Source organism: Crinia signifera, chromosome 3 (genome assembly GCF_055691185.1).
Source record: "Crinia signifera chromosome 3, ASM5569118v1, whole genome shotgun sequence".
NCBI lineage: Eukaryota > Metazoa > Chordata > Amphibia > Anura > Myobatrachidae > Crinia > Crinia signifera.
The window spans coordinates 334994575-335015845 of record NC_139219.1 but is presented as its reverse complement, the minus strand read 5'-3'; the positions used below and the strand labels follow the sequence as shown (position 1 = coordinate 335015845).

The 21271-nt window shown below is 41.3% G+C and overlaps 52 non-coding genes across 52 annotated transcripts; all 52 read right to left on the bottom strand.

The window, feature by feature from the left end:
- Positions 1-85: 85 nt before the first annotated feature.
- TRNAV-UAC (transfer RNA valine (anticodon UAC)) lies at positions 86-158 on the bottom strand. The gene has a single exon. It is a non-coding gene; the product is annotated as a tRNA-Val (tRNA).
- Positions 159-848: 690 nt separating this feature from the next.
- TRNAV-UAC (transfer RNA valine (anticodon UAC)) lies at positions 849-921 on the bottom strand. Its single transcript has one exon. It is a non-coding gene; the product is annotated as a tRNA-Val (tRNA).
- A 416-nt stretch (positions 922-1337) lies between these two features.
- TRNAV-UAC (transfer RNA valine (anticodon UAC)) lies at positions 1338-1410 on the bottom strand. The gene has a single exon. It is a non-coding gene; the product is annotated as a tRNA-Val (tRNA).
- A 253-nt stretch (positions 1411-1663) lies between these two features.
- TRNAV-AAC (transfer RNA valine (anticodon AAC)) lies at positions 1664-1736 on the bottom strand. Its single transcript has one exon. It is a non-coding gene; the product is annotated as a tRNA-Val (tRNA).
- An 843-nt stretch (positions 1737-2579) lies between these two features.
- Positions 2580-2652, bottom strand: TRNAV-CAC (transfer RNA valine (anticodon CAC)). Its single transcript has one exon. It is a non-coding gene; the product is annotated as a tRNA-Val (tRNA).
- A 90-nt stretch (positions 2653-2742) lies between these two features.
- On the bottom strand, positions 2743-2815 carry TRNAV-UAC (transfer RNA valine (anticodon UAC)). The gene has a single exon. It is a non-coding gene; the product is annotated as a tRNA-Val (tRNA).
- Positions 2816-2905: 90 nt separating this feature from the next.
- On the bottom strand, positions 2906-2978 carry TRNAV-CAC (transfer RNA valine (anticodon CAC)). Its single transcript has one exon. It is a non-coding gene; the product is annotated as a tRNA-Val (tRNA).
- Positions 2979-3068: 90 nt separating this feature from the next.
- Positions 3069-3141, bottom strand: TRNAV-UAC (transfer RNA valine (anticodon UAC)). The gene has a single exon. It is a non-coding gene; the product is annotated as a tRNA-Val (tRNA).
- A 90-nt stretch (positions 3142-3231) lies between these two features.
- TRNAV-UAC (transfer RNA valine (anticodon UAC)) lies at positions 3232-3304 on the bottom strand. The gene has a single exon. It is a non-coding gene; the product is annotated as a tRNA-Val (tRNA).
- A 527-nt stretch (positions 3305-3831) lies between these two features.
- On the bottom strand, positions 3832-3904 carry TRNAV-UAC (transfer RNA valine (anticodon UAC)). The gene has a single exon. It is a non-coding gene; the product is annotated as a tRNA-Val (tRNA).
- A 579-nt stretch (positions 3905-4483) lies between these two features.
- On the bottom strand, positions 4484-4556 carry TRNAV-CAC (transfer RNA valine (anticodon CAC)). Its single transcript has one exon. It is a non-coding gene; the product is annotated as a tRNA-Val (tRNA).
- A 364-nt stretch (positions 4557-4920) lies between these two features.
- Positions 4921-4993, bottom strand: TRNAV-CAC (transfer RNA valine (anticodon CAC)). Its single transcript has one exon. It is a non-coding gene; the product is annotated as a tRNA-Val (tRNA).
- A 253-nt stretch (positions 4994-5246) lies between these two features.
- On the bottom strand, positions 5247-5319 carry TRNAV-CAC (transfer RNA valine (anticodon CAC)). The gene has a single exon. It is a non-coding gene; the product is annotated as a tRNA-Val (tRNA).
- Positions 5320-5846: 527 nt separating this feature from the next.
- TRNAV-UAC (transfer RNA valine (anticodon UAC)) lies at positions 5847-5919 on the bottom strand. The gene has a single exon. It is a non-coding gene; the product is annotated as a tRNA-Val (tRNA).
- Positions 5920-6498: 579 nt separating this feature from the next.
- On the bottom strand, positions 6499-6571 carry TRNAV-CAC (transfer RNA valine (anticodon CAC)). The gene has a single exon. It is a non-coding gene; the product is annotated as a tRNA-Val (tRNA).
- A 364-nt stretch (positions 6572-6935) lies between these two features.
- Positions 6936-7008, bottom strand: TRNAV-AAC (transfer RNA valine (anticodon AAC)). Its single transcript has one exon. It is a non-coding gene; the product is annotated as a tRNA-Val (tRNA).
- A 90-nt stretch (positions 7009-7098) lies between these two features.
- On the bottom strand, positions 7099-7171 carry TRNAA-UGC (transfer RNA alanine (anticodon UGC)). The gene has a single exon. It is a non-coding gene; the product is annotated as a tRNA-Ala (tRNA).
- A 90-nt stretch (positions 7172-7261) lies between these two features.
- Positions 7262-7334, bottom strand: TRNAV-CAC (transfer RNA valine (anticodon CAC)). The gene has a single exon. It is a non-coding gene; the product is annotated as a tRNA-Val (tRNA).
- Positions 7335-7424: 90 nt separating this feature from the next.
- TRNAV-UAC (transfer RNA valine (anticodon UAC)) lies at positions 7425-7497 on the bottom strand. Its single transcript has one exon. It is a non-coding gene; the product is annotated as a tRNA-Val (tRNA).
- A 90-nt stretch (positions 7498-7587) lies between these two features.
- On the bottom strand, positions 7588-7660 carry TRNAV-UAC (transfer RNA valine (anticodon UAC)). Its single transcript has one exon. It is a non-coding gene; the product is annotated as a tRNA-Val (tRNA).
- Positions 7661-8515: 855 nt separating this feature from the next.
- Positions 8516-8588, bottom strand: TRNAV-AAC (transfer RNA valine (anticodon AAC)). Its single transcript has one exon. It is a non-coding gene; the product is annotated as a tRNA-Val (tRNA).
- Positions 8589-9389: 801 nt separating this feature from the next.
- Positions 9390-9462, bottom strand: TRNAV-CAC (transfer RNA valine (anticodon CAC)). The gene has a single exon. It is a non-coding gene; the product is annotated as a tRNA-Val (tRNA).
- Positions 9463-9715: 253 nt separating this feature from the next.
- Positions 9716-9788, bottom strand: TRNAV-CAC (transfer RNA valine (anticodon CAC)). The gene has a single exon. It is a non-coding gene; the product is annotated as a tRNA-Val (tRNA).
- Positions 9789-10204: 416 nt separating this feature from the next.
- Positions 10205-10277, bottom strand: TRNAV-UAC (transfer RNA valine (anticodon UAC)). Its single transcript has one exon. It is a non-coding gene; the product is annotated as a tRNA-Val (tRNA).
- A 90-nt stretch (positions 10278-10367) lies between these two features.
- TRNAV-CAC (transfer RNA valine (anticodon CAC)) lies at positions 10368-10440 on the bottom strand. Its single transcript has one exon. It is a non-coding gene; the product is annotated as a tRNA-Val (tRNA).
- A 1343-nt stretch (positions 10441-11783) lies between these two features.
- Positions 11784-11856, bottom strand: TRNAV-CAC (transfer RNA valine (anticodon CAC)). Its single transcript has one exon. It is a non-coding gene; the product is annotated as a tRNA-Val (tRNA).
- A 90-nt stretch (positions 11857-11946) lies between these two features.
- On the bottom strand, positions 11947-12019 carry TRNAV-AAC (transfer RNA valine (anticodon AAC)). Its single transcript has one exon. It is a non-coding gene; the product is annotated as a tRNA-Val (tRNA).
- Positions 12020-12494: 475 nt separating this feature from the next.
- On the bottom strand, positions 12495-12567 carry TRNAV-CAC (transfer RNA valine (anticodon CAC)). The gene has a single exon. It is a non-coding gene; the product is annotated as a tRNA-Val (tRNA).
- A 579-nt stretch (positions 12568-13146) lies between these two features.
- Positions 13147-13219, bottom strand: TRNAA-UGC (transfer RNA alanine (anticodon UGC)). The gene has a single exon. It is a non-coding gene; the product is annotated as a tRNA-Ala (tRNA).
- A 364-nt stretch (positions 13220-13583) lies between these two features.
- TRNAV-UAC (transfer RNA valine (anticodon UAC)) lies at positions 13584-13656 on the bottom strand. The gene has a single exon. It is a non-coding gene; the product is annotated as a tRNA-Val (tRNA).
- A 253-nt stretch (positions 13657-13909) lies between these two features.
- TRNAV-UAC (transfer RNA valine (anticodon UAC)) lies at positions 13910-13982 on the bottom strand. The gene has a single exon. It is a non-coding gene; the product is annotated as a tRNA-Val (tRNA).
- A 1616-nt stretch (positions 13983-15598) lies between these two features.
- On the bottom strand, positions 15599-15671 carry TRNAV-AAC (transfer RNA valine (anticodon AAC)). Its single transcript has one exon. It is a non-coding gene; the product is annotated as a tRNA-Val (tRNA).
- A 201-nt stretch (positions 15672-15872) lies between these two features.
- On the bottom strand, positions 15873-15945 carry TRNAV-CAC (transfer RNA valine (anticodon CAC)). Its single transcript has one exon. It is a non-coding gene; the product is annotated as a tRNA-Val (tRNA).
- A 416-nt stretch (positions 15946-16361) lies between these two features.
- Positions 16362-16434, bottom strand: TRNAV-CAC (transfer RNA valine (anticodon CAC)). The gene has a single exon. It is a non-coding gene; the product is annotated as a tRNA-Val (tRNA).
- Positions 16435-16524: 90 nt separating this feature from the next.
- Positions 16525-16597, bottom strand: TRNAV-UAC (transfer RNA valine (anticodon UAC)). The gene has a single exon. It is a non-coding gene; the product is annotated as a tRNA-Val (tRNA).
- Positions 16598-16687: 90 nt separating this feature from the next.
- Positions 16688-16760, bottom strand: TRNAV-AAC (transfer RNA valine (anticodon AAC)). The gene has a single exon. It is a non-coding gene; the product is annotated as a tRNA-Val (tRNA).
- Positions 16761-17013: 253 nt separating this feature from the next.
- On the bottom strand, positions 17014-17086 carry TRNAV-CAC (transfer RNA valine (anticodon CAC)). Its single transcript has one exon. It is a non-coding gene; the product is annotated as a tRNA-Val (tRNA).
- Positions 17087-17450: 364 nt separating this feature from the next.
- Positions 17451-17523, bottom strand: TRNAV-AAC (transfer RNA valine (anticodon AAC)). The gene has a single exon. It is a non-coding gene; the product is annotated as a tRNA-Val (tRNA).
- Positions 17524-17613: 90 nt separating this feature from the next.
- Positions 17614-17686, bottom strand: TRNAV-UAC (transfer RNA valine (anticodon UAC)). The gene has a single exon. It is a non-coding gene; the product is annotated as a tRNA-Val (tRNA).
- A 90-nt stretch (positions 17687-17776) lies between these two features.
- Positions 17777-17849, bottom strand: TRNAV-CAC (transfer RNA valine (anticodon CAC)). The gene has a single exon. It is a non-coding gene; the product is annotated as a tRNA-Val (tRNA).
- A 364-nt stretch (positions 17850-18213) lies between these two features.
- On the bottom strand, positions 18214-18286 carry TRNAV-AAC (transfer RNA valine (anticodon AAC)). The gene has a single exon. It is a non-coding gene; the product is annotated as a tRNA-Val (tRNA).
- A 90-nt stretch (positions 18287-18376) lies between these two features.
- Positions 18377-18449, bottom strand: TRNAV-UAC (transfer RNA valine (anticodon UAC)). The gene has a single exon. It is a non-coding gene; the product is annotated as a tRNA-Val (tRNA).
- Positions 18450-18813: 364 nt separating this feature from the next.
- On the bottom strand, positions 18814-18886 carry TRNAV-CAC (transfer RNA valine (anticodon CAC)). Its single transcript has one exon. It is a non-coding gene; the product is annotated as a tRNA-Val (tRNA).
- A 90-nt stretch (positions 18887-18976) lies between these two features.
- TRNAV-UAC (transfer RNA valine (anticodon UAC)) lies at positions 18977-19049 on the bottom strand. The gene has a single exon. It is a non-coding gene; the product is annotated as a tRNA-Val (tRNA).
- Positions 19050-19302: 253 nt separating this feature from the next.
- On the bottom strand, positions 19303-19375 carry TRNAV-CAC (transfer RNA valine (anticodon CAC)). The gene has a single exon. It is a non-coding gene; the product is annotated as a tRNA-Val (tRNA).
- A 527-nt stretch (positions 19376-19902) lies between these two features.
- Positions 19903-19975, bottom strand: TRNAV-CAC (transfer RNA valine (anticodon CAC)). The gene has a single exon. It is a non-coding gene; the product is annotated as a tRNA-Val (tRNA).
- Positions 19976-20066: 91 nt separating this feature from the next.
- Positions 20067-20139, bottom strand: TRNAV-UAC (transfer RNA valine (anticodon UAC)). Its single transcript has one exon. It is a non-coding gene; the product is annotated as a tRNA-Val (tRNA).
- A 90-nt stretch (positions 20140-20229) lies between these two features.
- Positions 20230-20302, bottom strand: TRNAV-CAC (transfer RNA valine (anticodon CAC)). Its single transcript has one exon. It is a non-coding gene; the product is annotated as a tRNA-Val (tRNA).
- Positions 20303-20392: 90 nt separating this feature from the next.
- On the bottom strand, positions 20393-20465 carry TRNAV-UAC (transfer RNA valine (anticodon UAC)). The gene has a single exon. It is a non-coding gene; the product is annotated as a tRNA-Val (tRNA).
- Positions 20466-20555: 90 nt separating this feature from the next.
- TRNAV-CAC (transfer RNA valine (anticodon CAC)) lies at positions 20556-20628 on the bottom strand. The gene has a single exon. It is a non-coding gene; the product is annotated as a tRNA-Val (tRNA).
- Positions 20629-20718: 90 nt separating this feature from the next.
- On the bottom strand, positions 20719-20791 carry TRNAV-AAC (transfer RNA valine (anticodon AAC)). Its single transcript has one exon. It is a non-coding gene; the product is annotated as a tRNA-Val (tRNA).
- Positions 20792-20881: 90 nt separating this feature from the next.
- On the bottom strand, positions 20882-20954 carry TRNAV-CAC (transfer RNA valine (anticodon CAC)). Its single transcript has one exon. It is a non-coding gene; the product is annotated as a tRNA-Val (tRNA).
- Positions 20955-21271: the final 317 nt, after the last annotated feature.

The window sequence follows — 21271 nt, the reverse complement described above, 5'->3', positions numbered from 1 at the left end:
AGAAACTATATGAGACACCAACCAATTTGGTAGGCACTGTCTAAAAAAAGGGCCATTGCATTAAAATACTTAGCTAAAAATCCATTGTTTCTGCCCAGTTTCGAACTGAGGACCTTTCGCGTGTAAGGCGAACGTGATAACCACTACACTACAGAAACGTCTTAGAAACTAAGCTAGACACCATCCAATGTAGGAGGCACTTTCTAAAAAAAGAGCCATTGCATGAAAATGCTTAGCTAAAAATCCGTTGTTTCTGCCCAGTTTCGAACTGAGGACCTTTCGCGTGTAAGGCGAACATGATAACCACTACACTACAGAAACGTCTTAGAAACTACGCCAGACACCATCCAATGTAGGAGGCACTTTCTAAAAAAAGAGCAATTGCATGAAAATGCTTAGCTAAAAATCCATTGTTTCTGCCCAGTTTCGAACTGGGGACCTTTCGCGTGTTAGGTGAATGTGATAACCACTACACTACAGAAACTTCTCGGAAACTATACCAGACACCAACCAATGTAGGAGGCACTTTCTAAAAACAGAGTCATTGAAGAAAAATGCTTAGGTTAAAAACACTTGTTTCTGCCCAGTTTCTACCGTCTTAGAAACTAAGCCAGACACCATCCAATGTAGGAGGCACTGTCTAAAAAAAGGGCCATTGCATTAAAATGCTTAGCAAAAAATCCATTGTTTCTATCCAGTTTCAAACTGGGGACCTTTCGTGTGTTAGGCGAACGTGATAACCACTACACTACAGAAACTTCTCGGAAACTACACCAGACACCAACCAATGTAGGAGGCACTTTCTAAAAACAGAGTCATTGAAGAAAAATGCTTAGGTTAAAAACACTTGTTTCTGCCCAGTTTCGAACTGAGGACCTTTCGCGTGTAAGGCGAACGTGATAACCACTACACTACAGAAACGTCTTAGAAACTCAGCCAGACACCATCCAATGTAGGAGGCACTTTCTAAAAAAAGAGCCATTGCATGAAAATGCTTAGCTAAAAATCCATTGATTCTGCCCAGTTTCGAACTGGGGACATTTCGCGTGTGAGGCGAACGTGATAACCACTACACTACAGAAACTTCTCAGAAACTATACTAGACACCAACCAATGTAGGAGGCACTGTCTAAAAAAAGGGCCATTGCATTAAAATGCTTAGCTAAAAATCCATTGTTTCTGCCCAGTTTCGAACTGGGGACCTTTCGGGTATTAGGCGAACGTGATAACCACTACACTACAGAAACGTCTTAGAAACTATATGAGACACCAACCAATTTGGTAGGCACTGTCTAAAAACAGAGTCATTGAAGAAAAATGCTTAGGTTAAAAACACTTGTTTCTGCCCAGTTTCGAACTGAGGACCTTTCGCGTGTAAGGCGAACGTGATAACCACTACACTACAGAAACGTCTTAGAAACTCAGCCAGACACCATCCAATGTAGGAGGCACTTTCTAAAAAAAGAGCCATTGCATGAAAATGCTTAGCTAAAAATTCATTGATTCTGCCCAGTTTCGAACTGGGGACCTTTCGCGTGTGAGGCGAACGTGATAACCACTACACTACAGAAACTTCTCAGAAACTATACTAGACACCAACCAATGTAGGAGGCACTGTCTAAAAAAAGGGCCATTGCATTAAAATGCTTAGCTAAAAATCCATTGTTTCTGCCCAGTTTCGAACTGGGGACCTTTCGCGTGTTAGGCGAACGTGATAACCACTACACTACAGAAACTTCTCGGAAACTATACCAGACACCAACCAATGTAGGAGGCACTTTCGAAAAACAGAGTCATTGAAGAAAAATGCTTATGTTAAAAACACTTGTTTCTGCCCAGTTTCTACCGTCTTAGAAACTAAGCCAGACACCATCCAATGTAGGAGGCACTTTCTAAAAAAAGAGCAATTGCATGAAAATGCTTAGCTAAAAATCCATTGTTTCTGCCCAGTTTCGAACAGACACCATCCAATGTAGGAGGCACTGTCTAAAAAAAGGGCCATTGCATTAAAATGCTTAGCTAAAAATCCATTGTTTCTATCCAGTTTCAAACTGGGGACCTTTCGTGTGTTAGGCGAACGTGATAACCACTACACTACAGAAACTTCTCGGAAACTACACCAGACACCAACCAATGTAGGAGGCACTTTCGAAAAACAGAGTCATTGAAGAAAAATGCTTATGTTAAAAACACTTGTTTCTGCCCAGTTTCTACCGTCTTAGAAACTAAGCCAGACACCATCCAATGTAGGAGGCACTGTCTAAAAAAAGGGCCATTGCATTAAAATGCTTAGCTAAAAATCCATTGTTTCTGCCCAGTTTCGAACTGGGGACCTTTCGAGTGTTAGGCGGATGTGATAACCACTACACTACAGAAACTTCTCAGAAACTATACCAGACACTAACAAATGTAGGAGGCACTTTCTAAAAACAGAGTCATTGAAGAAAAATGCTTAGGTTAAAAACACTTGTTTCTGCCCAGTTTCTACCGTTTTAGAAACTAAGCCAGACACCATCCAATGTAGGAGGCACTTTCTAAAAAAAGAGCAATTGCATGAAAATGCTTAGCTAAAAATCCATTGTTTCTGCCCAGTTTCGAACTGGGGACCTTTCGCGTGTGAGGCGAACGTGATAACCACTACACTACAGAAATTTCCCAGAAACTATACTAGACACCAACCAATGTAGGAGTCACTTTCATAAAATAGAGCCATTGAAGAAAAATGCTTAGGTTAAAAAAACTTGTTTCTGCCCAGTTTCGAACTGGGGACCTTTCGCGTGTAAGGCGAATGTGATAACCACTACACTACAGAAACATCTTAGAAACAAAACCAGACACCATACAATGTAGGAGGCACTTTCTAAAAAAAGAGCCATTGCATGAAAATGCTTAACTAAAAATCCATTGTTTCTGCCCAGTTTTGAACTGGGGACCTTTCGCGTGTGAGGCGAACATGATAACCACTACACTACAGAAACTTCTCAGAAACTATACGAGACACCAACCAATTTGGTAGGCACTGTCTAAAAAAAGGGCCATTGCATTAAAATACTTAGCTAAAAATCCATTGTTTCTGCCCAGTTTCGAACTGAGGACCTTTCGCGTGTAAGGCGAACGTGATAACCACTACACTACAGAAACGTCTTAGAAACTAAGCTAGACACCATCCAATGTAGGAGGCACTTTCTAAAAAAAGAGCCATTGCATGAAAATGCTTAGCTAAAAATCCATTGTTTCTGCCCAGTTTCGAACTGAGGACCTTTCGCGTGTAAGGCGAACGTGATAACCACTACACTACAGAAACGTCTTAGAAACTACGCCAGACACCATCCAATGTAGGAGGCACTTTCTAAAAAAAGAGCAATTGCATGAAAATGCTTAGCTAAAAATCCATTGTTTCTGCCCAGTTTCGAACTGGGGACCTTTCGCGTGTTAGGTGAATGTGATAACCACTACACTACAGAAACTTCTCGGAAACTATACCAGACACCAACCTATGTAGGAGGCACTTTCTAAAAACAGAGTCATTGAAGAAAAATGCTTAGGTTAAAAACACTTGTTTCTGCCCAGTTTCTACCGTCTTAGAAACTAAGCCAGACACCATCCAATGTAGGAGGCACTGTCTAAAAAAAGGGCCATTGCATTAAAATGCTTAGCTAAAAATCCATTGTTTCTATCCAGTTTCAAACTGGGGACCTTTCGTGTGTTAGGCGAACGTGATAACCACTACACTACAGAAACTTCTCGGAAACTACACCAGACACCAACCAATGTAGGAGGCACTTTCTAAAAACAGAGTCATTGAAGAAAAATGCTTAGGTTAAAAACACTTGTTTCTGCCCAGTTTCGAACTGAGGACCTTTCGCGTGTAAGGCGAACGTGATAACCACTACACTACAGAAACGTCTTAGAAACTCAGCCAGACACCATCCAATGTAGGAGGCACTTTCTAAAAAAAGAGCCATTGCATGAAAATGCTTAGCTAAAAATCCATTGATTCTGCCCAGTTTCGAACTGGGGACCTTTCGCGTGTGAGGCGAACGGATAACCACTACACTACAGAAACTTCTCAGAAACTATACTAGACACCAACCAATGTAGGAGGCACTGTCTAAAAAAAAGGGCCATTGCATTAAAATGCTTAGCTAAAAATCTATTGTTTCTGCCCAGTTTCAAACTTGGGACCTTTCGCGTGTTAGGCGAACGTGATAACCACTACACTACAGAAACTTCTCGGAAGCTATACCAGACACCAACCAATGTAGGAGGCACTTTCTAAAAACAGAGTCATTGAAGAAAAATGCTTAGGTTAAAAACGCTTGTTTTTGCCCAGTTTCGAACTGAGGACCTTTCGCGTGTAAGGCGAACGTGATAACCACTACACTACAGAAACGTCTTAGAAACTAAGCCAGACACCATCCAATGTAGGAGGCACTTTCTAAAAAAAGAGCCATTGCATGAAAATGCTTAGCTAAAAATCCATTGTTTCTGCCCAGTTTCGAACTGGGGACCTTTCGCGTGTGAGGCGAAAGTGATAACCACTACACTACAGAAACTTCTCAGAAACTATACTAGACACCAACCAATGTAGGAGGCACTGTCTAAAAAAAGGGCCATTGCATTAAAATGCTTAGCTAAAAATCCATTGTTTCTGCCCAGTTTCGAACTGGGGACCTTTCGAGTGTTAGGCGAACGTGATAACCACTATACTACAGAAACTTCTCGGAAACTATACCAGACACCAACCAATGTAGGAGGCACTTTCTAAAAACAGAGTCATTGAAGAAAAATGCTTAGGTTAAAAACACTTGTTTCTGCCCAGTTTCTACCGTTTTAGAAACTAAGCCAGACACCATCCAATGTAGGAGGCACTTTCTAAAAAAAGAGCAATTGCATGAAAATGCTTAGCTAAAAATCCATTGTTTCTGCCCAGTTTCGAACTGGGGACCTTTCGCGTGTGAGGCGAACGTGATAACCACTACACTACAGAAATTTCCCAGAAACTATACTAGACACCAACCAATGTAGGAGTCACTTTCATAAAATAGAGCCATTGAAGAAAAATGCTTAGGTTAAAAAAACTTCTTTCTGCCCAGTTTCGAACTGGGGACCTTTCGCGTGTAAGGCGAATGTGATAACCACTACACTACAGAAACATCTTAGAAACAAAACCAGACACCATACAATGTAGGAGGCACTTTCTAAAAAAAGAGCCATTGCATGAAAATGCTTAACTAAAAATCCATTGTTTCTGCCCAGTTTTGAACTGGGGACCTTTCGCGTGTGAGGCGAACATGATAACCACTACACTACAGAAACTTCTCAGAAACTATACGAGACACCAACCAATTTGGTAGGCACTGTCTAAAAAAAGAGCAATTGCATGAAAATGCTTAGCTAAAAATCCATTGTTTCTGCCCAGTTTCGAACTGGGGACCTTTCGCGTGTTAGGTGAATGTGATAACCACTACACTACAGAAACTTCTCGGAAACTATACCAGACACCAACCAATGTAGGAGGCACTTTCTAAAAACAGAGTCATTGAAGAAAAACGCTTAGGTTAAAAACACTTGTTTCTGCCCAGTTTCTACCGTCTTAGAAACTAAGCCAGACACCATCCAATGTAGGAGGCACTGTCTAAAAAAAGGGCCATTGCATTAAAATGCTTAGCTAAAAATCCATTGTTTCTATCCAGTTTCAAACTGGGGACCTTTCGTGTGTTAGGCGAACGTGATAACCACTACACTACAGAAACTTCTCGGAAACTACACCAGACACCAACCAATGTAGGAGGCACTTTCTAAAAACAGAGTCATTGAAGAAAAATGCTTAGGTTAAAAACACTTGTTTCTGCCCAGTTTCGAACTGAGGACCTTTCGCGTGTAAGGCGAACGTGATAACCACTACACTACAGAAACGTCTTAGAAACTCAGACAGACACCATCCAATGTAGGAGGCACTTTCTAAAAAAAGAGCCATTGCATGAAAATGCTTAGCTAAAAATCCATTGATTCTGCCCAGTTTCGAACTGGGGACCTTTCGCGTGTGAGGCGAACGGATAACCACTACACTACAGAAACTTCTCAGAAACTATACTAGACACCAACCAATGTAGGAGGCACTGTCTAAAAAAAAGGGCCATTGCATTAAAATGCTTAGCTAAAAATCCATTGTTTCTGCCCAGTTTCAAACTTGGGACCTTTCGCGTGTTAGGCGAACGTGATAACCACTACACTACAGAAACTTCTCGGAAGCTATACCAGACACCAACCAATGTAGGAGGCACTTTCTAAAAACAGAGTCATTGAAGAAAAATGCTTAGGTTAAAAACGCTTGTTTTTGCCCAGTTTCGAACTGAGGACCTTTCGCGTGTAAGGCGAACGTGATAACCACTACACTACAGAAACGTCTTAGAAACTAAGCCAGACACCATCCAATGTAGGAGGCACTTTCTAAAAAAAGAGCCATTGCATGAAAATGCTTAGCTAAAAATCCATTGTTTCTGCCCAGTTTCGAACTGGGGACCTTTCGCGTGTGAGGCGAAAGTGATAACCACTACACTACAGAAACTTCTCAGAAACTATACTAGACACCAACCAATGTAGGAGGCACTGTCTAAAAAAAGGGCCATTGCATTAAAATGCTTAGCTAAAAATCCATTGTTTCTGCCCAGTTTCGAACTGGGGACCTTTCGAGTGTTAGGCGGACGTGATAACCACTACACTACAGAAACTTCTCGGAAACTATACCAGACACCAACCAATGTAGGAGGCACTTTCGAAAAACAGAGTCATTGAAGAAAAATGCTTAGGTTAAAAACACTTGTTTGTGCCCAGTTTCTACCGTCTTAGAAACTAAGCCAGACACCATCCAATGTAGGAGGCACTGTCTAAAAAAAGGGCCATTGCATTAAAATGCTTAGCTAAAAATCCATTGTTTCTGCCCAGTTTCGAACTGGGGACCTTTCGCGTGTTAGGCGAATGTGATAACCACTACACTACAGAAACTTCTCGGAAACTATACCAGACACCAACAAATGTAGGAGGCACTTTCATAAAATAGAGCCATTGAAGAAAATTGCTTAGGTTAAAAAAACTTGTTTCTGCCCAGTTTCGAACTGGGGACCTTTCGCGTGCAAGGCAAACGTGATAACCACTACACTACAGAAACATCTTAGAAACAAAGCCAGACACTATACAATGTAGGAGGCACTTTCTAAAAAAAGAGCCATTGCATGAAAATGCTTAACTAAAAATCCATTGTTTCTGCCCAGTTTCGAACTGGGGAACTTTCGCGTGTGAGGCGAACGTGATAACCACTACACTACAGAAACTTCTCAGAAACTATACTAGACACCAACCAATGTAGGAGGCACTGTCTAAAAAAAGGGCCATTGCATTAAAATGCTTAGCTAAAAATCCATTGTTTCTGCCCAGTTTCGAACTGAGGACCTTTCGCGTGTAAGGCGAACGTGATAACCACTACACTACAGAAACGTCTTAGAAACTAAGCCAGACACCATCCAATGTAGGAGGCACTTTCTAAAAATAGAGCCATTGCATGAAAATGCTTAGCTAAAAATCCATTGTTTCTGCCCAGTTTCGAACTGAGGACCTTTCGCGTGTAAGGCGAACGTGATAACCACTACACTACAGAAACGTCTTAGAAACTACGCCAGACACCATCCAATGTAGGAGGCACTTTCTAAAAAAAGAGCCATTGCATGAAAATGCTTAGCTAAAAATCCATTGTTTCTGCCCAGTTTCAAACTGGGGACCTTTCGCGTGTTAGGTGAATGTGATAACCACTACACTACAGAAACTTCTCGGAAACTATACCAGACACCAACCAATGTAGGAGGCACTTTCTAAAAACAGAGTCATTGAAGAAAAATGCTTAGGTTAAAAACACTTGTTTCTGCCCAGTTTCTACCGTCTTAGAAACTAAGCCAGACACCATCCAATGTAGGAGGCACTGTCTAAAAAAAGGGCCATTGCATTAAAATGCTTAGCTAAAAATCCATTGTTTCTGCCCAGTTTCAAACTGGGGACCTTTCGTGTGTTAGGCGAACGTGATAACCACTACACTACAGAAACTTCTCGGAAACTACACCAGACACCAACCAATGTAGGAGGCACTTTTTTAAAAACAGAGTCATTGAAGAAAAATGCTTAGGTTAAAAACACTTGTTTCTGCCCAGTTTCGAACTGAGGACCTTTCGCGTGTAAGGCAAACGTGATAACCACTACACTACAGAAACTTCTTAGAAACTAAGCCAGACACCATCCAATGTAGGAGGCACTTTCTAAAAAAAGAGCCATTGCATGAAAATGCTTAGCTAAAAATCCATTTTTTTCTGCCCAGTTTCGAACTGGGGACCTTTCGCATGTGAGGTGAACGTGATAACCACTACGCTACAGAAACTTCTCAGAAACTATACTAGACACCAACCAATGTAGGAGGCACTGTCTAAAAAAAGGGCCATTGCATAAAAATGCTGAGCTAAAAATCCATTGTTTCTGCCCAGTTTCGAACTGGGGACCTTTCGCGTGTTAGGCGAACGTGATAACCACTACACTACAGAAACTTCTCGGAAACTATACCAGACAGCAACCAATGTAGGAGGCATTTTTGAAAAACAGAGTCATTGAAGAAAAATGCTTAGGTTAAAAACACTTGTTTCTGCCCAGTTTCTACTGTCTTAGAAACTAAGCCAGACACCATCCAATGTAGGAGGCACTGTCTAAAAAAAGGGCCATTGCATTAAAATGCTTAGCTAAAAATCCATTGTTTCTGCCCAGTTTCGAACTGGGGACCTTTCCCATGTTAGGCGAATGTGATAACCACTACACTACAGAAACTTCTCGGAAACTACACCAGACACCAACCAATGTAGGAGGCACTTTCTAAAAACAGAGTCATTGAAGAAAAATGCTTAGGTTAAAAACACTTGTTTCTGCCCAGTTTCGAACTGAGGACCTTTCGCGTGTAAGGCGAACGTGATAACCACTACACTAAAGAAACGTCTTAGAAACTAAGCCAGACACCAACCAATGTAGGAGGCACTGTCTAAAAAAAGGGCCATTGCATTAAAATGCTTAGCTAAAAATCCATTGTTTCTGCCCAGTTTCGAACTGGGGACCTTTCGCGTGTTAGGCAAACGTGATAACCACTACACTACAGAAACTTCTCGAAAACTATACCAGACACCAACCAATGTAGGAGGCACTTTCGAAAAACAGAGTCATTGAAGAAAAATGCTTAGGTTAAAAACACTTGTTTCTGCCCAGTTTCTACCGTTTTAGAAACTAAGCCAGACACCATCCAATGTAGGAGGCACTTTCTAAAAAAAGAGCCATTGCATGAAAATGCTTAGCTAAAAATCCATTGTTTCTGCCCAGTTTCAAACTGGGGACCTTTCGCGTGTGAGGCGAACGTGATAACCACTACACTACAGAAACTTCCCAGAAACTATACTAGACACCAACCAATGTAGGAGTCACTTTCATAAAATAGAGCCATTGAAGAAAAATGCTTAGGTTAAAAAAACTTGTTTCTGCCCAGTTTCAAACTGGGGACCTTTCGCGCGTAAGGCGAACGTGATAACCACTACACTACAGAAACATCTTAGAAATAAAGCCAGACACCATACAATGTAGGAGGCACTTTCTAAAAAAAGAGATATTGCATGAAAATGCTTAGCTAAAAATCCATTGTTTCTGCCCAGTTTCGAACTGGGGACCTTTCGCGTGTGAGGCGAACGTGATAACCACTACACTACAGAAACTTCTCAGAAACTATACAAGACACCAACCAATGTAGGAGTCACTTTCATAAAATAGAGCCATTGAAGAAAAATGCTTAGGTTAAAAACACTTGTTTCTGCCCAGTTTCGAAATGGGGACCTTTCACGTGTAAGACGAACGTGATAACCACTACACTACAGAAACGTCTTAGAAACTACGCCAGACACCATCCAATGTAGGAGGCATGTTCTAAAAAAAGAGCCATTGCATGAAAATGCTTAGCTAAAAATCCATTGTTTCTGCCCAGTTTCAAACTGGGGACCTTTCGCGTGTTAGGTGAATGTGATAACCACTACACTACATAAACTTCTCGGAAACTATACCAGACACCATCCAATGTAGGAGGCACTTTCTAAAAAAAGAGCCATTGCATGAAAATGCTTAGCTAAAAATCCATTGTTTCTGCCCAGTTTCGAACTGGGGACCTTTCGCGTGTAAGGCGAACGTGATAACCACTACACTACAGAAACATCTTAGAAACAAAGCCAGACACCATACAATGTAGGAGGCACTTTCTAAAAAAAGAGCCATTGCATCAAAATGCTTAGCTAAAAATCCATCGTTTCTGCCCAGTTTCGAACTGGGGACCTTTCGCGTGTGAGGCGAACGTGATAACCACTACACTACAGAAACTTCTCAGAAACTATACAAGACACCAACCAATGTAGGAGTCACTTTCATAAAATAGAGCCATTGAAAAAAAAATGCTTAGGTTAAAAACACTTGTTTCTGCCCAGTTTCGAACTGGGGACCTTTCACGTGTAAGACGAACATGATAACCACTACACTACAGAAACGTCTTAGAAACTACGCCAGACACCATCCAATGTAGGAGGCATGTTCTAAAAAAAGAGCCATTGCATGAAAATGCTTAGCTAAAAATCCATTGTTTCTGCCCAGTTTCGAACAGGGGACTTTTCGCGTGTTAGGTGAATGTGATAACCACTACACTACAGAAACTTCTCGGAAACTATACCAGACACCATCCAATGTAGGAGGCACTTTCTAAAAAAAGAGCCATTGCATGAAAATGCTTAGCTAAAAATGCATTGTTTCTGCACAGTTTCGAACTGGGGACCTTTCGCGTGTGAGGCAAACGTGATAACCACTACACTACAGAAACTTCTCAGAAACTATACAAGACACCAACCAATGTAGGAGTCACTTTCATAAAATAGAGCCATTGAAGAAAAATGCTTAGGTTAAAAACACTTGTTTCTGCCCAGTTTCGAACTGGGGACCTTTCGCGTGTAAGTCGAACGTGATAACCACTACACTACAGAAAAATCTTAGAAACAAAGCCAGACACCATACAATGTAGGAGGCTCTTTCTAAAAAAAGAGCCATTGCATGAAAATGCTTAGCTAAAAATCCATTGTTTCTGCACAGTTTCGAACTGGGGACCTTTCGCGTGTGAGGCAAACGTGATAACCACTACACTACAGAAACTTCTCAAAAGCTATACAAGACACCAACCAATGTAGGAGTCACTTTCATAAAATAGAGCCATTGAAGAAAAATGCTTGGTTTAAAAACACTTGTTTCTGCCCAGTTTCGAACTGGGGACCTTTCGCGTGTAAGGCGAACGTGATAACCACTACAATACAGAAACGTCTTAGAATCTGCGCCAGACACCATCCAATGTAGGTGGCACTTTCTAAAAAAAGAGCTATTGCATGAAAATGCTTAGCTAAAAATCCATTGTTTTTGCCCAGTTTCGAACTGGGGACCTTTCGCGTGTTAGGTGAATGTGATAACCACTACACTACAGAAACTTCCCGGAAGCTATACCAGACACCAACCGATGTAGGAGGCACTTTCTAAAAACAGAGTCATTGAAGAAAAATGCTTAGGTTAAAAACACTTGTTTCTGCCCAGTTTCTACCGTCTTAGAAACTAAGCCAGACACCAACCAATGTAGGAGGCACTTTCTAAAAAAAGAGCCATTGCATGAAAATGCTTAGCTAAAAATCCATTGTTTCTGCCCAGTTTCGAACTGGGGACCTTTCGCGTGTGAGGCGAACGTGATAACCACTACACTACAGAAACTTCTCAGAAACTATACTAGACACCAACCAATGTAGGAGGCACTGTCTAAAAAAAGGGCCATTGCATTAAAATGCTTAGCTAAAAATCCATTGTTTCTGCCCAGTTTCGAACTGGGGACCTTTCGCGTGTTAGGCGAACGTGATAACCACTACACTACAGAAACTTCTCGGAAACTATACCAGACACCAACCAATGTAGGAGGCACTTTCGAAAAACAGAGTCATTGAAGAAAAATGCTTATGTTAAAAACACTTGTTTCTGCCCAGTTTCTACCGTCTTAGAAACTAAGCCAGACACCATCCAATGTAGGAGGCACTGTCTAAAAAAAGGGCCATTGCATTAAAATGCTTAGCTAAAAATCCATTGTTTCTGCCCAGTTTCGAACTGGGGACCTTTCGAGTGTTAGGCGGATGTGATAACCACTACACTACAGAAACTTCTCGGAAACTATACCAGACACCAACAAATGTAGGAGGCACTTTCTAAAAACAGAGTCATTGATGAAAAATGCTTAGGTTAAAAACACTTGTTTCTGCCCAGTTTCTACCGTTTTAGAAACTAAGCCAGACACCATCCAATGTAGGAGGCAATTTCTAAAAAAAGAGCAATTGCATGAAAATGCTTAGCTAAAAATCCATTGTTTCTGCCCAGTTTCGAACTGGGGACCTTTCGCGTGTGAGGCGAACGTGATAACCACTACACTACAGAAATTTCCCAGAAACTATACTAGACACCAACCAATGTAGGAGTCACTTTCATAAAATAGAGTCATTGAAGAAAAATGCTTAGGTTAAAAACACTTGTTTCTGCCTAGTTTCGAACTGAGGACCTTTCGCGTGTAAGGCGAACGTGATAACCACTACACTACAGAAACGTCTTAGAAACTCAGCCAGACACCATCCAATGTAGGAGGCACTTTCTAAAAAAAGAGCCATTGCATGAAAATGCTTAGCTAAAAATCCATTGATTCTGCCCAGTTTCGAACTGGTGACCTTTCGCGTGTGAGGCGAACGTGATAACCACTACACTACAGAAACTTCTCAGAAACTATACTAGACACCAACCAATGTAGGAGGCACTGTCTAAAAAAAGGGCCATTGCATTAAAATGCTTAGCTAAAAATCCATAGTTTCTGCCCAGTTTCAAACTGGGGACCTTTCGCGTGTTAGGCGAACGTGATAAACACTACACTACAGAAACTTCTCGGAAACTATACCAGACACCAACCAATGTAGGAGGCACTTTCTAAAAACAGAGTCATTGAAGAAAAATGCTTAGGTTAAAAACGCTTGTTTCTGCCCAGTTTCGAACTGAGGACCTTTCGCGTGCAAGGCGAACGTGATAACCACTACACTACAAAAACGTCTTAGAAGCTAAGCCAGACACCATCCAATGTAGGAGGCACTTTCTAAAAAAAGAGCCATTGCATGAAAATGCTTAGCTAAAAATCCATTGTTTCTGACCAGTTTCGAACTTGGGACCTTTCGCGTGTTAGGTGAATGTGATAACCACTACACTACAGAAACTTCTCGGAAACTATACCAGACACCAACCAATGTAGGAGGCACTTTCTAAAAACAGAGTCATTGAAGAAAAATGCTTAGGTTAAAAACACTTGTTTCTGCCCAGTTTCTACCGTCTTAGAAACTAAGCCAGACACCAACCAATGTAGGAGGCACTTTCTAAAAACAGAGTCATTGAAGAAAAATGCTTAGGTTAAAAACACTTGTTTCTGCCCAGTTTCGAACTGGGGACCTTTCGCGTGTAAGGCGAACGTGATAACCACTACACTACAGAAACATCTTAGAAACAAAGCCAGACACCATCCAATGTAGGAGGCACTTTCTAAAAAAAGAGCCATTGCATGAAAATGGTTAGCTAAAAATCCATTGTTTCTGCCCAGTTTCAAACTGGGGACCTTTCGCGTGTTAGGTGAATGTGATAACCACTACACTACATAAACTTCTCGGAAACTATGCCAGACACCATCCAATGTAGGAGGCACTTTCTAAAAAAAGAGCCATTGAATGAAAATGCTTAGCTAAAAATCCATTGTTTCTGCCCAGTTTCGAACTGGGGACCTTTCGCGTGTAAGGCGAACGTGATAACCACTACACTACAGAAACTTCTCAGAAACTATACAAGACACCAACCAATGTAGGAGTCACTTTCATAAAATAGAGCCATTGAAAAAAAAATGCTTAGGTTAAAAACACTTGTTTCTGCCCAGTTTCGAACTGGGGACCTTTCACGTGTAAGACGAACGTGATAACCACTACACTACAGAAACGTCTTAGAAACTACGCCAGACACCATCCAATGTAGGAGGCATGTTCTAAAAAAAGAGCCATTGCATGAAAATGCTTAGCTAAAAATCCATTGTTTCTGCCCAGTTTCGAACAGGGGACCTTTCGCGTGTTAGGTGAATGTGATAACCACTACACTACAGAAACTTCTCGGAAACTATACCAGACACCATCCAATGTAGGAGGCACTTTCTAAAAAAAGAGCCATTGCATGAAAATGCTTAGCTAAAAATCCATTGTTTCTGCACAGTTTCGAACTGGGGACCTTTCGCGTGTGAGGCAAACGTGATAACCACTACACTACAGAAACTTCTCAGAAACTGTACAAGACACCAACCAATGTAGGAGTCACTTTCATAAAATAGAGCCATTGAAGAAAAATGCTTAGGTTAAAAACACTTGTTTCTGCCCAGTTTCGAACTGGGGACCTTTCGCGTGTAAGTCGAACGTGATAACCACTACACTACAGAAAAATCTTAGAAACAAAGCCAGACACCATACAATGTAGGAGGCTCTTTCTAAAAAAAGAGCCATTGCATGAAAATGCTTAGCTAAAAATCCATTGTTTCTGCACAGTTTCGAACTGGGGACCTTTCGCGTGTGAGGCAAACGTGATAACCACTACACTACAGAAACTTCTCAAAAACTATACAAGACACCAACCAATGTAGGAGTCACTTTCATAAAATAGAGCCATTGAAGAAAAATGCTTAGGTTAAAAACACTTGTTTCTGCCCAGTTTCGAACTGGGGACCTTTCGCGTGTAAGGCGAACGTGATAACCACTACAATACAGAAACGTCTTAGAATCTACGCCAGACACCATCCAATGTAGGTGGCACTGTCTAAAAAAAGGGCCATTGCATGAAAATGCTTAGCTAAAAATCCATTGTTTCTGCCCAGTTTCGAACTGGGGACCTTTCGCGTGTTAGGCGAACGTGATAACTACTACACTACAGAAACTTCTCGGAAACTATACCAGACACCAACCAATGTAGGAGGCACTTTCTAAAAACAGAGTCATTGAAGAAAAATGCTTAGGTTAAAAACACTTGTTTCTGCCCAGTTTCTACCGTCTTAGAAACTAAGCCAGACACCATCCAATGTAGGAGGCACTGTCTAAAAAAGGGCCATTGCATTAAAATGCTTAGCTAAAAATCCATTGTTTCTGCCCAGTTTCGAACGGGGGACCTTTCGCGTGTTAGGCAAACGTGATAACCACTACACTACAGAAACTTCTCGGAAACTATACCAGACACCAACCAATGTAGGAGGCACTTTCTAAAAACAGAGTCATTGAAGAAAAATGCTTAGGTTAAAAACACTTGTTTCTGCCCAGTTTCTACCATCTTAGAAACTAAGCCAGACACTATCCAATGTAGGAGGCACTGTCTAAAAAAAGGGCCATTGCATTAAAATGCTTAGCTAAAAATCCATTGTTTCTGCCCAGTTTCGAACTGGGGACCTTTCGCGTGTTAGGCGAACGTGATAACCACTACACTACAGAAACTTCTCGGAAACTATACCAGACACCAACCAATGTAGGAGGCACTTTCTAAAAACAGAGTCATTGAAGAAAAATACTTAGGATAAAAACACTTGTTTCTGCCCAGTTTCTACCGTTTTAGAAACTAAGCCAGACACCATCCAATGTAGGAGGCACTTTCTAAAAAAAGAGCCATTGCATGAAAATGCTGAGCTAAAAATCCATTGTTTCTGCCCAGTTTCGAACTGGGGACCTTTCGCGTGTGAGGCGAACGTGATAACCACTACACTACAGAAACTTCTCAGAAACTATACAAGACACCAACCAATGTAGGAGGCACTTTCATAAAATAGAGTCATTGAAGAAAAATGCTTAGGTTAAAAACACTTGTTTCTGCCCAGTTTCGAACTGAGGACCTTTCGCGTGTAAGGCGAACGTGATAACCACTGCACTACAGAAACGTCTTAGAAACTAAGCCAGACACCATCCAATGTAGGAGGCACTTTCTAAAAAAAGAGCCATTGCATGAAAATGCTTAGCTAAAAATCCATTGTTTCTGCCCAGTTTCGAACTGGGGACCTTTCGCGTGTTAGGCGAACGTGACAACCACTACACTACAGAAACTTCTCGGAAACTATACCAGACACCAACCAATGTAGGAGGCACTTTCTATAAAAAGAGCCATTGCATGAAAATGCTTAGCTAAAAAGCCATTGTTTCTGCCCAGTTTCGAACTGGGGACCTTTCGCGTGTGAGGCGAACGTGATAACCACTACACTACAGAAACTTCTCAGAAACTATACTAGACACCAACCAATGTAGGAGTCACTTTCATAAAATAGAGCCATTGAAGAAAAATGCTTAGGTTAAAAAAACTTGTTTCTGCCCAGTTTCGAACTGGGGACCTTTCGCGTGTAAGGCGAACGTGATAACCACTACACTACAGAAACATCTTAGAAACAAAGCCAGACACCATCCAATGTAGGAGGCACTTTCTAAAAAAAGAGCCATTGCATGAAAATGGTTAGCTAAAAATCCATTGTTTCTGCCCAGTCTCGAACTGGGGACCTTTCGCGTGTTAGGCGAACGTGATAACCACTACACTACAGAAACTTCCCGGAAACTATACCAGACACTAACCAATGTAGTAGGCACTTTCTAAAAACAGAGTCATTGAAGAAAAATGCTTAGGTTAAAAACACTTGTTTCTGCCCAGTTTCGAACTGAGGACCTTTCGTGTGTAAGGCGAACGTGATAACCACTACACTACAAAAACGTCATAGAAACTAAGCCAGACACCATCCAATGTAGGCGGCACTTTCTAAAAAAAGAGCCATTGCATGAAAATGCTTAGCTAAAAATCCATTGTTTCTGCCCAGTTTCGAACTGGGGACCTTTCGCGTGTGAGGCGAACGTGATAACCACTACACTACAGAAACTTCTCGGAAACTATACTAGACACCAACCAATGTAGGAGGCACTGTCTAAAAAAAGAGCCATTGCATGAAAATGCTTAGCTAAAAATCCATTGTTTCTGCCCAGTTTCGAACTCGGGACCTTTCGCGTGTTAGGTGAATGTGATAACCACTACACTACAGAAACCTCTCGGAAACTATACCAGACACCAACCAATGTAGGAGGCACTTTCTAAAAAGAGAGTCATTGAATAAAAATGATTAGGTTAAAAACACTTGTTTCTGCCCAGTTTCTACCGTCTTAGAAACTAAGCCAGACTCTATCCAATGTAGGAGGCACTGTCTAAAAAAAGGGCCATTGCATTAAAATGCTTAGCTAAAAATCCATTGTTTCTGCCCAGTTTCGAACTGGGGACCTTTCGCGTGTTAGGCGAACGTGATAACCACTACACTACAGAAACTTCTCGGAAACTATACCAGACACCAACCAATGTAGGAGGCACTTTCTAAAAACAGAGTCATTGAAGAAAAATGCTTAGTTTAAAAACACTTGTTTCTGCCCAGTTTCGAACTGGGGACCTTTCGCGTGTAAGGCGAACGTGATAACCACTACACTACAGAAACGTCTTAGAAACTAAGCCAGACACCATCCAATGTAGGAGGCACTTTCTAAAAAAAGAGCCATTGCATGAAAATGCTTAGCTAAAAATCCATTGTTTCTGCCCAGTTTCGAACTGGGGACCTTTCGCGTGTGAGGCGAACGTGATAACCACTACACTACAGAAACATCATAGAAACAAAGCCAGACACGATACAATGTAGGAGGCACTTTCTAAAAAAAGAGCCATTGCATGAAAATGCTTAGCTAAAAATCCATTGTTTCTGCCCAGTTTCGAACTCGGGACCTTTCGCGTGTTAGGTGAATGTGATAACCACTACACTACAGAAACCTCTCGGAAACTATACCAGACACCAACCAATGTAGGAGGCACTTTCTAAAAAGAGAGTCATTGAATAAAAATGATTAGGTTAAAAACACTTGTTTCTGCCCAGTTTCTACCGTCTTAGAAACTAAGCCAGACTCCATCCAATGTAGGAGGCACTGTCTAAAAAAAGGGCCATTGCATTAAAATGCTTAGCTAAAAATCCATTGTTTCTGCCCAGTTTCGAACTGGGGACCTTTCGCGTGTTAGGCGAACGTGATAACCACTACACTACAGAAACTTCTCGGAAACTATACCAGACACCAACCAATGTAGGAGGCACTTTCTAAAAACAGAGTCATTGAAGAAAAATGCTTAGTTTAAAAACACTTGTTTCTGCCCAGTTTCGAACTGGGGACCTTTCGCGTGTAAGGCGAACGTGATAACCACTACACTACAGAAACGTCTTAGAAACTAAGCCAGACACCATCCAATGTAGGAGGCACTTTCTAAAAAAAGAGCCATTGCATGAAAATGCTTAGCTAAAAATCCATTGTTTCTGCCCAGTTTCGAACTGGGGACCTTTCGCGTGTTAGGTGAATGTGATAACCACTACACTACAGAAACTTCTCGGAAACTATACCAGACACCAACCAATGTAGGAGGCACTTTCTAAAAAGAGAGTCATTGAATAAAAATGCTTAGGTTAAAAACACTTGTTTCTGCCCAGTTTCTACCGTCTTAGAAACTAAGCCAGACACCATCCAATGTAGGAGGCACTGTCTAAAAAAAGGGATATTGCATTAAAATGCTTAGCTAAAAATCCATTGTTTCTGCCCAGTTTTGAACTGGGGACCTTTCGCGTGTGAGGCGAACGTGATAACCACTACACTACAGAAACTTCCCAGAAACTATACTAGACACCAACCAATGTAGGAGTCACTTTCATAAAATAGAGCCATTGAAGAAAAATGCTTAGGTTAAAAACACTTGTTTCTGCCCAGTTTCGAACTGGGGACCTTTCGCGTGTAAGGCGAACGTGATAACCACTACACTACAGAAACATCTTAGAAACAAAGCCAGACACCATACAATTTTTCATGCACTGTCTAAAAAAAGGGCCATTGCATTAAAATGCTTAGCTAAAAATCCATTGTTCCTGCCCAGTTTCGAACTGGGGACCTTTCGCGTGTTAGGCGAACGTGATAACCACTACACTACAGTAACTTCTCGGAAACTGTACCAGACACCAACCAATGTAGGAGGCACTTTCATAAAATAGAGCCATTGAAGAAAAATGATTAGGTTAAAAACACTTGTTTCTGCCCAGTTTCGAACTGGGGACCTTTCGCGTGTGAGGCGAACGTGATAACCACTACACTACAGAAACGTCTCAGAAACTATACACGACACCAACCAATGTAGGAGTCACTTTCATAAAATAGAGCCATTGAATAAAAATGATTAGGTTAAAAACACTTGTTTCTGCCCAGTTTCGAACTGGGGACCTTTTGCGTGTAAGGCGAACGTGATAACCACTACACTACAGAAACGTCTTAGAAACTATGCCAGACACCATCCAATGTAGGAGGCACTTTCTAAAAAAAGAGCCATTGCATGAAAATGCTTAGCTTAAAATCCATTGTTTCTGCCCAGTTTCGAACTGGGGACCTTTCGCGTGTTAGGTGAATGTGATAACCACTACACTACAGAAACTTCTCGGAAACTATACCAGACACCAACCAATGTAGGAGGCACTTTCTAAAAACAGAGTCATTGAAGAAAAATGCTTAGGTTAAAAGCACTTGTTTCTGCCCAGTTTCTACCGTTTTAGAAACTAAGCCAGACACCATCCAATGTAGGAGGCACTTTCTAAAAAAAGAGCCATTGCATGAAAATGCTTAGCTAAAAATCCATTGTTTCTGCCCAGTTTCGAACTGGGGACCTTCCGCGTGTGAGGCGAACGTGATAACCACTACACTACAGAAACTTCTCAGAAACTATACTAGACACCAACCAATGTAGGAGGCACTTTCATAAAATACAGCCATTAAAGAAAAATGCTTAGGTTAAAAAAAACTTGTTTCTGCCCAGATTCGAACTGGGGACCTTTCGCGTGTAAGGCGAACGTGATAACCACTACACTACAGAAACATCTTAGAAACAAAGCCAGACACCATACAATGTAGGAGGCACTTTCTAAAAAAAGAGCCATTGCATGAAAATGCTTAGCTAAAAATCCATTGTTTCTGCCCAGTTTCGAACTGGGGACCTTTCGCGTGTGAGGCGAACGTGATAACCACTACACTACAGAAACTTCTCAGAAACTATACTAGACACCAACCAATGTAGGAGTCACTTTCATAAAATAGAGCCATTAAAGAAAAATGCTTAGGTTAAAAAAACTTGTTTCTGCCCAGTTTCGAACTGGGGACCTTTCGCGTGTAAGGCGAACGTGATAACCACTACACTACAGAAACATCTTAGAAACAAAGCCAGACACCATACAATGTAGGAGGCACTTTCTAAAAAAAGATCCATTGCATGAAAATGCTTAGCTAAAAATCCATTGTTTCTGCCCAGTTTCGAACTGGGGACCTTTCGCGTGTGAGGCGAACGTGATAACCACTACACTACAGAAACTTCTCGGAAACTATACCAGACACCAACCAATGTAGGAGGCACTTTCTAAAAACAGAGTCATCGAAGAAAAATGCTTAGGTTAAAAAAAGTTGTTTCTGCCCAGTTTCGAACTGGGGACCTTTCGCGTGTTAGGCGAACGTGATAACCACTACACTACAGAAACATCATAGAAACAAAGCCAGACACCATACAATGTAGGAGGCACTTTCTAAAAAAAGAGCCATTGCATGAAAATGCTTAACTAAAAATCCATTGTTTCTGCCCAGTTTCGAACTGGGGACCTTTCGCGTGTGAGGCGAACGTGATAACCACTACACTACAGAAACTTCTCGGAAACTATACCAGACACCAACCAATGTAGGAGGCACTTTCTAAAAACAGAGTCATCGAAGAAAAATGCTTAGGTTAAAAAAAGTTGTTTCTGCCCAGTTTCGAACTGGGGACTTTTCGCGTGTTAGGCGAACGTGATAACCACTACACTACAGAAACATCATAGAAACAAAGCCAGACACCATACAATGTAGGAGGCACTTTCTAAAAAAAGAGCCATTGCATGAAAATGCTTAACTAAAAATCCATTGTTTCTGCCCAATTTCGAAATGGGGACCTTTCGCGTGTGAGGCGAACGTGATAACCACTACAC